At 38.5% G+C, this 8,707-nt stretch overlaps 1 protein-coding gene across 1 annotated transcript in view; it reads left to right on the top strand.

Moving 5' to 3' along the window:
- The first annotated feature begins 1,390 nt into the window (after window positions 1–1,390).
- RCAN2 (regulator of calcineurin 2) overlaps window positions 1,391–8,707 on the top strand; it is a 361,427-nt gene continuing 354,110 nt past the window's right edge. The window contains exon 1 of the mRNA XM_072642345.1: window positions 1,391–1,585. The gene's annotated coding sequence lies outside the window, so the exon portion shown is untranslated. The remainder of the gene's footprint in view (window positions 1,586–8,707) is intronic.

The raw sequence follows: 8,707 nt of genomic DNA, 5'->3' as shown, positions 1-8,707 counted from the left end.
AATTTAGAGCTGGAAAGGACCTTAAAGACGTTCTAGTTCAGCCTTCTCATTTTTCAGATGAGGAAGTGTATTCTGAGAACAGCAGTTAGGTGACTTGCCCAAGGTCACACAGATGGTAAATAATAGAGGCAGGATTCCAAACCATTGCTCTTTCTACTTTAACAGAAATATTTTGGGGGCAAAAAAGAAAATGGAATGGTTATATGCATGCATGGGCTAATATATATGGACAGTCCATATCTCTCATTGATCTGGAGGAAAGCTCCCAACACATTGAACAAACTCCTGTGCCAAATTTGACAATCATTAAATATTTATTAAGCACCTACTCTGTGTCATGGGAGGCTAGGTAGCTCAGTGGATAGAGTATTGGGCTTAGAATCAGGAAGACCTGGCCTCAAATACTTACTCGCTGTGTGACCCTGGGCAAGTCACCTCACCCTATTTGCATCAGTTTTCCCCATCTGTAAAATGAGCTGGAAAAAGAAATGACAAACCACTCCAGAATTTTTGCCAAAAAAAAACCCTCAGGAACATTATTGGGATGCTATGGTCCACATGGTCACAAAGAGTTGGACAGAGCTGAACAACAACATGCCATAAATTGAATAAGACCCTTGGGACAAAACAAACATAACCCTTACTTTCACAGAGATTATAATTCTACTGGAAGGGAAATGATGCATGGGCAGTTGGCAGTACAGAATATATTCAAAGTAAATATGAAATAGTTTTTTTTTCTTTTTTGGAATAGAAGGGAAGCCCTATAACCACTGTGTGAGATCTGAAGAAAGTTCTCTTGAAACTCACCTAGAGTTGATCAAAATAAGTGGACATGGATGGGTTGTGACCTGTATGAGTAAAGGGAATCCCACACTGAGGATAAGCCCATGGATCCATTTGAGGCAATGTGGCACATTGAAAAGAGTGATGGACTGGTAGGTCTTTTTCCTAACTAACTTCTTCGCTGGAAGAATGCAATAAGGGAGACAGCCTCAAACTGAGAGTGTGCCAAAGCCACCTTAAGTGAACTAGAGCCTATTGTTAAATTTTCAGTACAGGCATTTACACTTTGGAAATCAGGAAATGCCACAAAGTAGGGCTTGATTTATTGTTTTGTTGGTTGTCTAGATCAGAGGTGTCAAATGGCCCAGACTAAACCTAATTAAAATGTAATTGGGAGATATTTAGTCAAATAAACATAAGTATAACAAAGCATAGATTATACATTTTAAAACTGTCAATATGTAACCCGCATGGATCCTTATATATGGATTGGTAGTCCTTGTTTTTATTTGAGCTTGACACCACTGGTCTAGACTTAAGAAAATGATGGAGAAAAATGTATATTAATAATGTATATTAAATATGTTGATTATATATTAAACTTAAAAGTGTTGTTATACCTATGTTTTCCCTCCAGAGAGCCAGTTGTTAAACATTTCTGAATATACCACTTCCCTGGACCGTCCCCTCCCAAGAACCTGCCAGCCTCTGTGTTTGTTTTTGCCTCTTTTAGGTGAAGGACTCTGGCACTGGTGATGACCTTGTGGATTCCATGCTGGGATTTGCTGGAAGCCAGATGGTGAGTATCAAAGTCCTCAGTGACTTGCCAGGCCCCAGTCCAGCAGTGGCAGAGATGCAGACTGATCCAACCCTCCATCATGGAGCTTTGGGAAGTAAATTAGTGAATTATTTGGAAACTGCAGGGTCTGAACCCACTCTCCCTAGGGACACAGGAAATATAAGGGAAAGTGTGCCATGCAGTTGGTGGAGGAGAAATGTTTGTAGTTTTGTTCTTGTTACATCTTGAAATTTAGATATCCTTTGGTTTTGTTTGTTTTAAAAACACAGTGAGGAGATGAGTTAGTGTATGTGAGGAATAGAGAGAAGACCAGTTTAGTTGGATTACTGGGTGCAGGAGACAGAGTGATGTACAATGAGCCTGGAAAGAGAGATTGGGACAAGGTTGGATAGGGTTTTAAAATGTAAACAGAAGAGTTTATATTTTGTATTAGAGGCAGTGGGGAGACACTGGAGCTCACTGAGTGAGAGAGACCTGATTCATCTATGCTTAAGAAAAATAATTTTGGGAGTCATGTGGAAAATTGGCTGAAGTTGGCAAATCATTTGAGGAACAGAGATCAATTAGGAGGCTGTTTCAATAATCTAGGTGAGAGGTGATAGAGACCAGAATTAAGGGGCTACAAGTTATGTGAAGGATGGGATATGCAATGTTGTAGAAGTAGAGACCAGAGTCATAAACCTAGGATATCTGAAGAATGGTGAAGTCTTTGACAGAAATAGGGAAATTAAAAAGAGGGGAGCTTTGAAAGAAGGGGTGGGAATAATGAGGTCTGTTTTGGACAGGTGGAGTTTGGGATGACTCTGGGGACACTCTAGGCAAATGTTCATGTGGGATTGAAGTTGAGGGGAGAAATATTTGCTGAATATGTATCTGAGAATCCTTGACTTAGAGATGATAATTAAGCCCAAGGGAGCTATAAGGTTACCAAGAGAGAATATAGACTGAGAAGTTAGACATGTGAGAGAATCAGGAGAAGGTATAGAGTATACAAGATGTGAAGGTGATCATTATTTTCAAATATAGCACACAAAGCTGAGAAGGATTAGGACTGAGAAAATGCCATCGCATATGGTAACACATCAATTTTGGAGTTAGCAATTACAATTGAGTGATGAAGCCAAAAGACAAACTACAAAGGAGTGAGAGGACAGGAAGGCTAATGAAATAAGTTCAGATAGCTCCTAAGAATTTGAATTAAAAAGGGAGAAGATATATTGAATGAGAACTTGAGAAGATTGTAGGGTCTAGTGCCATATGTGGCTCTGAGACTGCAGACTCCCCATCCCTGGTTAGTGTTTTGAGGTACTTTTTTTCAGGATGGGGTATACTTGGGCATATTTGAAGGTAGTAGGGAAAGAGCCAGTAGAGGCTGAAGATTAGTGAGCCATAGGGGAAGATAGTGGGGGCAATCAGCTGGAGAAGATGAGAAGTAATAGAATTATAGAGGGGTTGGTTTTAGCAAGGAGAAAGACCACTTCATTGTCCATGATTGTAGAAGAGAAAGTGGAGGATGATGTCAAGGGATTCTAATATGAAGAGAAGGGGGAAAGAGGAGGCTTACTTTGAATGGCCTAAATTTTCTCAGTAAACTAGGAGACAAGGTCCTTGGTTGAAATAGGGCTGGATTAGGTGGATTGTATCTTAGTCTTGAGGAGAGAAGAAGAGTTTGGAAAAGCTTTTGGTTGGGAGAGGGGGATATAGGAAACCAATTAAAGAAGAAAAAAAAGAATTAAAAAGAATACAAAATGATCCCCAAAGTCCTTCCTAGATCTAAACCTACAATTCTGTGAGTATCTGAGCCACCACAAATTTGGGAAAGAGTGCTGTGTGGGTAGGTTGAAAATATGTCTGGGTGACCAACCATATGGAGAACGCTGTGACTCCTCAGACCTCTCCAAAATAAGAATCCTCAGCAAGAGATAAAGCAATATAAGCTGCCTCCACATTCTGAAACACCAGTATCTCCAATGAAGAAAAAACTCAATGAATTAACAGAAGATAAGGTTAATTCCTAATTCCTAACACACTCACTCAGTAATCCCCTCCAATACCAGCTACCACCAGAACATGACAGGGCCTGCACCAGCTGACCTGTGATGGACTTGCAACACAACTCAGTGCTCAGCACAGTTCCTGGAACATATAGGCATTTAAAAATGTTTACTGATGGATTGAACTTGATTTTTTTCTCCCGACATCTTCCCTTTCCCTCAGGAAAGCAAAAAAGCAAAGAAGTTTTCTGTGGCTGGCACTGCCTCATATCAGGATTTGTACTACCAGAGTAGTTAGGGAACTGGGGAATTTAGGGAAGTAGAGGTAGGGCACCAGAAGGAGTACGTCTACCAAGCCTGATGCAAAAGGGACTAGCATCTAGCTAGAGCCAGTTCTATCCTCTCAAAAGTCACTTGGGCCAGAAACCCAAGTGCATTCATTGCTCAGTGTGGGAAGAGGTTACAGCAGTGTGGAAGATTAACCCCCAAAGAAACTGCCATCAAAGGGAAAGTCTGAAAGTGAGCTATCAGGGAGTATAAGGAGGGAAAAGTATGAAATTACCAATGATTGGTAATGAAGAAAACACAATTAAAGACCTTGATCAAACAAATGAATCTACAGAGAAGATATTATTAACTGAAGAGAATATGGCCTCTGGATCAGGTAAAAGAGTCCAGACATCTATAAATTAATATTTGAAGACAAAGGAAAATGAACTGATGCTGATGAGACTGAGGACCCGGTGATTTCTCAAGGGAGCACAGCATCATAAGAGGATGTTTCTAAATGGTTTAAGAAAGAATCATGAAATCAGAATTTATGACTAGAAGAACAGAAATAATCAAAAGAATAGAAAAACCTGAATCCACTGTGGCAAATCTTACCAAAGAAACAAAAGAGAAAACAATGGATTGTGAATTCAAATACAAAGAAGGGAAGAAAATCTAGGAAAAAAGAAGCAAAATGCAATAACATTAAAAGAAAACACAGTCTCTAGATAAACAAAACCTATTAATCTTGAAGACAGGAGGATAGAATCAAAATGATGGAGTGGGACCAACATTTTTTGCTAACTCTTCCAATACATCCCCTCTACAATAACCAGAAAATGGGGCAAATTAAATCCTCATAAGGAAAGCCAAGAAAAGGTGACAGTGAGTAATTTTTCCAGCCCAGGGCAACTTAGGAAGATAGAGAGGTCTGTCAACACTGGGATAGTGGCTGTCCAGGAACACAGTGGAGCAGCAGCACTAGACCCACAAATAAACAAAAGTACCAGGGGGTTATGTTGGTGGAAGCAACAATGGGAAGCAACCTAATGCTCAAAGGATAGTTAGACTGAACACCTAAACAGAAAAAGATATATAGTTTATCAATTACATATCCCAAAGTCTTAGTGCAGTTTTAAGCTATTAAAATTTAACTCAGTGTGGGATGAATGCAAGTGAGGAGTTCAGGATGACATCCATGTTGTGAGCCAGGGTAACTGGAAAGTGGTGTTGCCCTTAGCAGTAACATATAAGTTTTCAAGGGAATAAAGTTTGAGAGAGGGAAAGATGATGAGTTCTATATTGCGCATGGTTAGTTTGAGATGTTTATGGGACATCCAGCTTGAGATGTCCAATAGGCAGATTGTGAGATGTTAGAGTAGCGTTTAAGAGAGAGGTTAAGGCTAGATAAATAGATCTGAGAATCATCTCTATAAAGAGGGACAGGAAAAGAGGTCCAGGACAGACCCTTGATGAACAAGCACAGAACTGGGACTGACCTTGGTGAACATGACAAGGAGCAGTCGGCAATTCAAAAGAATACCAGGAGAAAAGGTTGTCAGGAAAATCTAGAGGAAATAGTTTCCAAGAGGAGGCTGATCTATAATGTCCAAGGTTAGAGATGTCAAGAAGAATGAGTATTGAGAGAAGGTGTCAGATTTGGCAACTGAGAAATCACTGTTAACTTCAGAGAGAACAATTTTCACTGAATGATGAAGTCAAAAGCTATACTGCAGAGAAATCAGAAGGGAGTGAGAGAAAAAGAAGTGGAGACACTCATCATATATCACCTTCTCAAGGAGTTTAGCCATGAAAAGAGGAAGATGGAATATCCCTGTTTAACAGCAAATCTCTAGGGTAACAGGCTACCAGAGAAACTTCTGCCTACAATCAATCACTTTCCCTACTCTGTGTCCCAGCAAAATAATGAAACCACAAACTGAATCTAAAATTTTCCAAGATCCATTTCCTCTTCCATTCAAGCTCTGACTCAGGTTACCATGATTTAACATGAAATATCATTTACCAAAATATATTTTACTCATAGCAGGAACCACTTTATGGATAGTGGTCAGTCTATTTCAGCCTCTTTTCTCCTCATCCAGTTCATTCATTAATGGATATATGACACTGATTTCTAACCTAAGGAATATGCATTTTCATACATGAATTCACAACTAATCCAAATCTTTAGGGATTATTCTGAAATTTGAGATGTTTTGAAATGTAGTTTCCTAAAATAAACACAATCTCTTCCTCCTCTGAGGCCCAATAGCATGTTTACCTTTCTTAGAGAACATATTCTGATTTGTTCTATATTTAGTGGTGTTCTTGCCTTATTTCTCCCACTAGATCATAAGAAGCCTGAGAGCAGACAGCGCAACCTGCCTTTGTATTCCCTGGAGTGCCTAATTCTTTGTACAAAATAGGTACTCAATAAATATCTATTGACTAAATTATAGAAATATTTTATGAATTGTAAGACATTGCATTTAATTGTTCCATTAGCCAAATATCAATATTTAATTGCTATTATCATGAGACAATACAGTAAGAATGTAAAAAGGAGACAAAAGAAAAGGCCATTTGAACCTCAGAAAGCTTGAGTTCCTCACAAATTAATCAATAATCACTTATCAAATACCAACTATATGCATTGTGTCATCTACTAGACTTGGAGTCAGGAGATCTAGGTCTGAATCCTATCTCTGAAGCTAACTTGCTGGGTGACATTGAATGAATCTTTTAACCCCTTTTGTTGCTCAAACCTTTCAGTGTTTCTTACTCTTTATGACCCCATTTGGGGTTTTTGAGGCAAAGATACTAGAGTGGTTTGCCATGTCTTTCTCCTGCTCATTTTAAAGATGAGGAACTGAGGCAAATAGGGTTAAGTGACTTGCTCAAGGTCTCACAGCTATGTGTCTGAGGTCAGATTTGAACTCAGGAAGATGAATCTTCTTGACTCCAGGCCTGACTCCAAGCTCCAATGCACCACCTAGCTGTCCCAAGCTGTCTTGTTGTTCAGCCTTCATTCTTGAAGAGGAGAAATGACATTATGAGGGTGATGTCTTCACTTGCTTGTGAACTGGATTTAAATGAGACAGAGCTGTGCAAAGTCCTCAGCCTCACTCTCTCCTCTATAGTCATCAGAGTCCAGTGGCAAGACAAATTTCAAGAGGACTGGTGCTAGCACAGGATACGGTAAGTGATCTTGGTCTTTCTAAATTAAGGCCTTTCCCAGGTCTCAGTTTGTCTGAGGAAATGCACATCCAGTGACTAAGGGTTAGGTAAGAATTGAGACAAAAAATGCCCTAGTTTACCATCACAAAAATATCAATCTCTGAGGGGAAAACCCTCAGAGTTTCTGGCCAGAATAGAAAACAAGTATTATTTTACATTTATTCTGAGTCGGCAAAACCCAATCTATGAGCAACAGAGGCTTGGGATGTGGTCTGTTATTGGGCATTCAATGAAAGTCAGACTATTTGGGGTTTAAAGGCATAGGTAAGTACTTGAATTAAAATGAAATACAGTTGAAAGAGTCTGGGAACTTGAGTTCTAATCCTGGTTCTGGTACTAAGTACCTATGTGACAGGCCTCAGTTTATTCATCTTTAGAGTTAAGGGACTAGACTAGTTTATTTTTCTAAAGTCTCTTCCAGTTCCAAAAATGCTATAGTTCTATTACTATATAGGAAAACAGGAATAACATTGAAGTCTTTTTGTCACAGAATCATAGAAATTAATAGCTGGAAGGGCTCTTGGAGATCATCTAATCCAGCCCCCTCATTTTTTGTTAACAATGAGGAATACATTATGCAAATACGTTCCGTGAATTGCTTCAAGGCATCGAATTTGTTTTATTGTGCCATTAGCCAAATGCCAATATATAAACTTTATTATCATGAGACGATGCAATAAGAATGTGAAAAAGAGACAAAAGAGGGCCTTTTGAGCCCTCAGAAAGATGAGACCATTAGTCTAAAAAATTAATCTTCTAATACAGTTGCCTATACTGGGCCTGTGTTCTTGTCCTAAAACACAACCTTCACTTTTAGTGTTTACAACATTCTCCTAAATCAGGGTCAATAATATCCTTTTATGCATAGCCTGTCTTTGTCAATGTCACCCTAAGGCACAGTTTTTTCTGTCTTCCAAGGCAGAAAAACTTACAGCATCATATATACATACACACACACATTTGGGATATATATATAATATATATATATACATGTATGGGATATATATATATATATATATATATATATATATATATATATATATATATATATATGTATATATGTTTGGGAAAGAATCCTGGGAGGGTCAGAGATACAAGTCCAGTTTTGCAACTTATTCCTTTTGTCAATTTTTGTATGCTACTTAAAATTTCTTGGCCTCAGTTTCCTCAGACAAAATTAATTCCACTGATTAGAAGCAAGTACCTTCTCTTACACTGGGCATTTCTTTATATCCTCCTCATGATTTTTATTGCTATTGCCCTAAAAATTACTCTCTATTTACTTCATTTGCTTTAAAATTTTTTATGTGAACCTTCTTCGAAAAAGGATTTCTTTCCCTCATTATTTTCATTAATTCTCTTCTCTTCTCATCAATTCTAGACTTTTATTACTATTTGATTCATGATCCTTCTACTTATTTATTCCTTTTTTAGTCTGCATATTCCTCATGGAATTAAAGCTTCTGAGAAATCTATTTTTGACTTCCCCTTTTTTAAAGTTTCTGTTATTGTTGATGAGTCAACCAGGTGGCTCGGTGCACCAGACCAGGAGTCTAGAAGACTTGAGTTCCAGTCAGGGCTCAGACACTTAAGAGCTGTGTGATTCTGGACAAGTCAC

This window comes from Notamacropus eugenii, chromosome 2, assembly GCF_028372415.1.
Source record: "Notamacropus eugenii isolate mMacEug1 chromosome 2, mMacEug1.pri_v2, whole genome shotgun sequence".
NCBI classification, from domain to species: domain Eukaryota; kingdom Metazoa; phylum Chordata; class Mammalia; order Diprotodontia; family Macropodidae; genus Notamacropus; species Notamacropus eugenii.
Note: the sequence above shows the minus strand (reverse complement) of the source record. Positions and strands in the feature narration are given on the sequence as shown.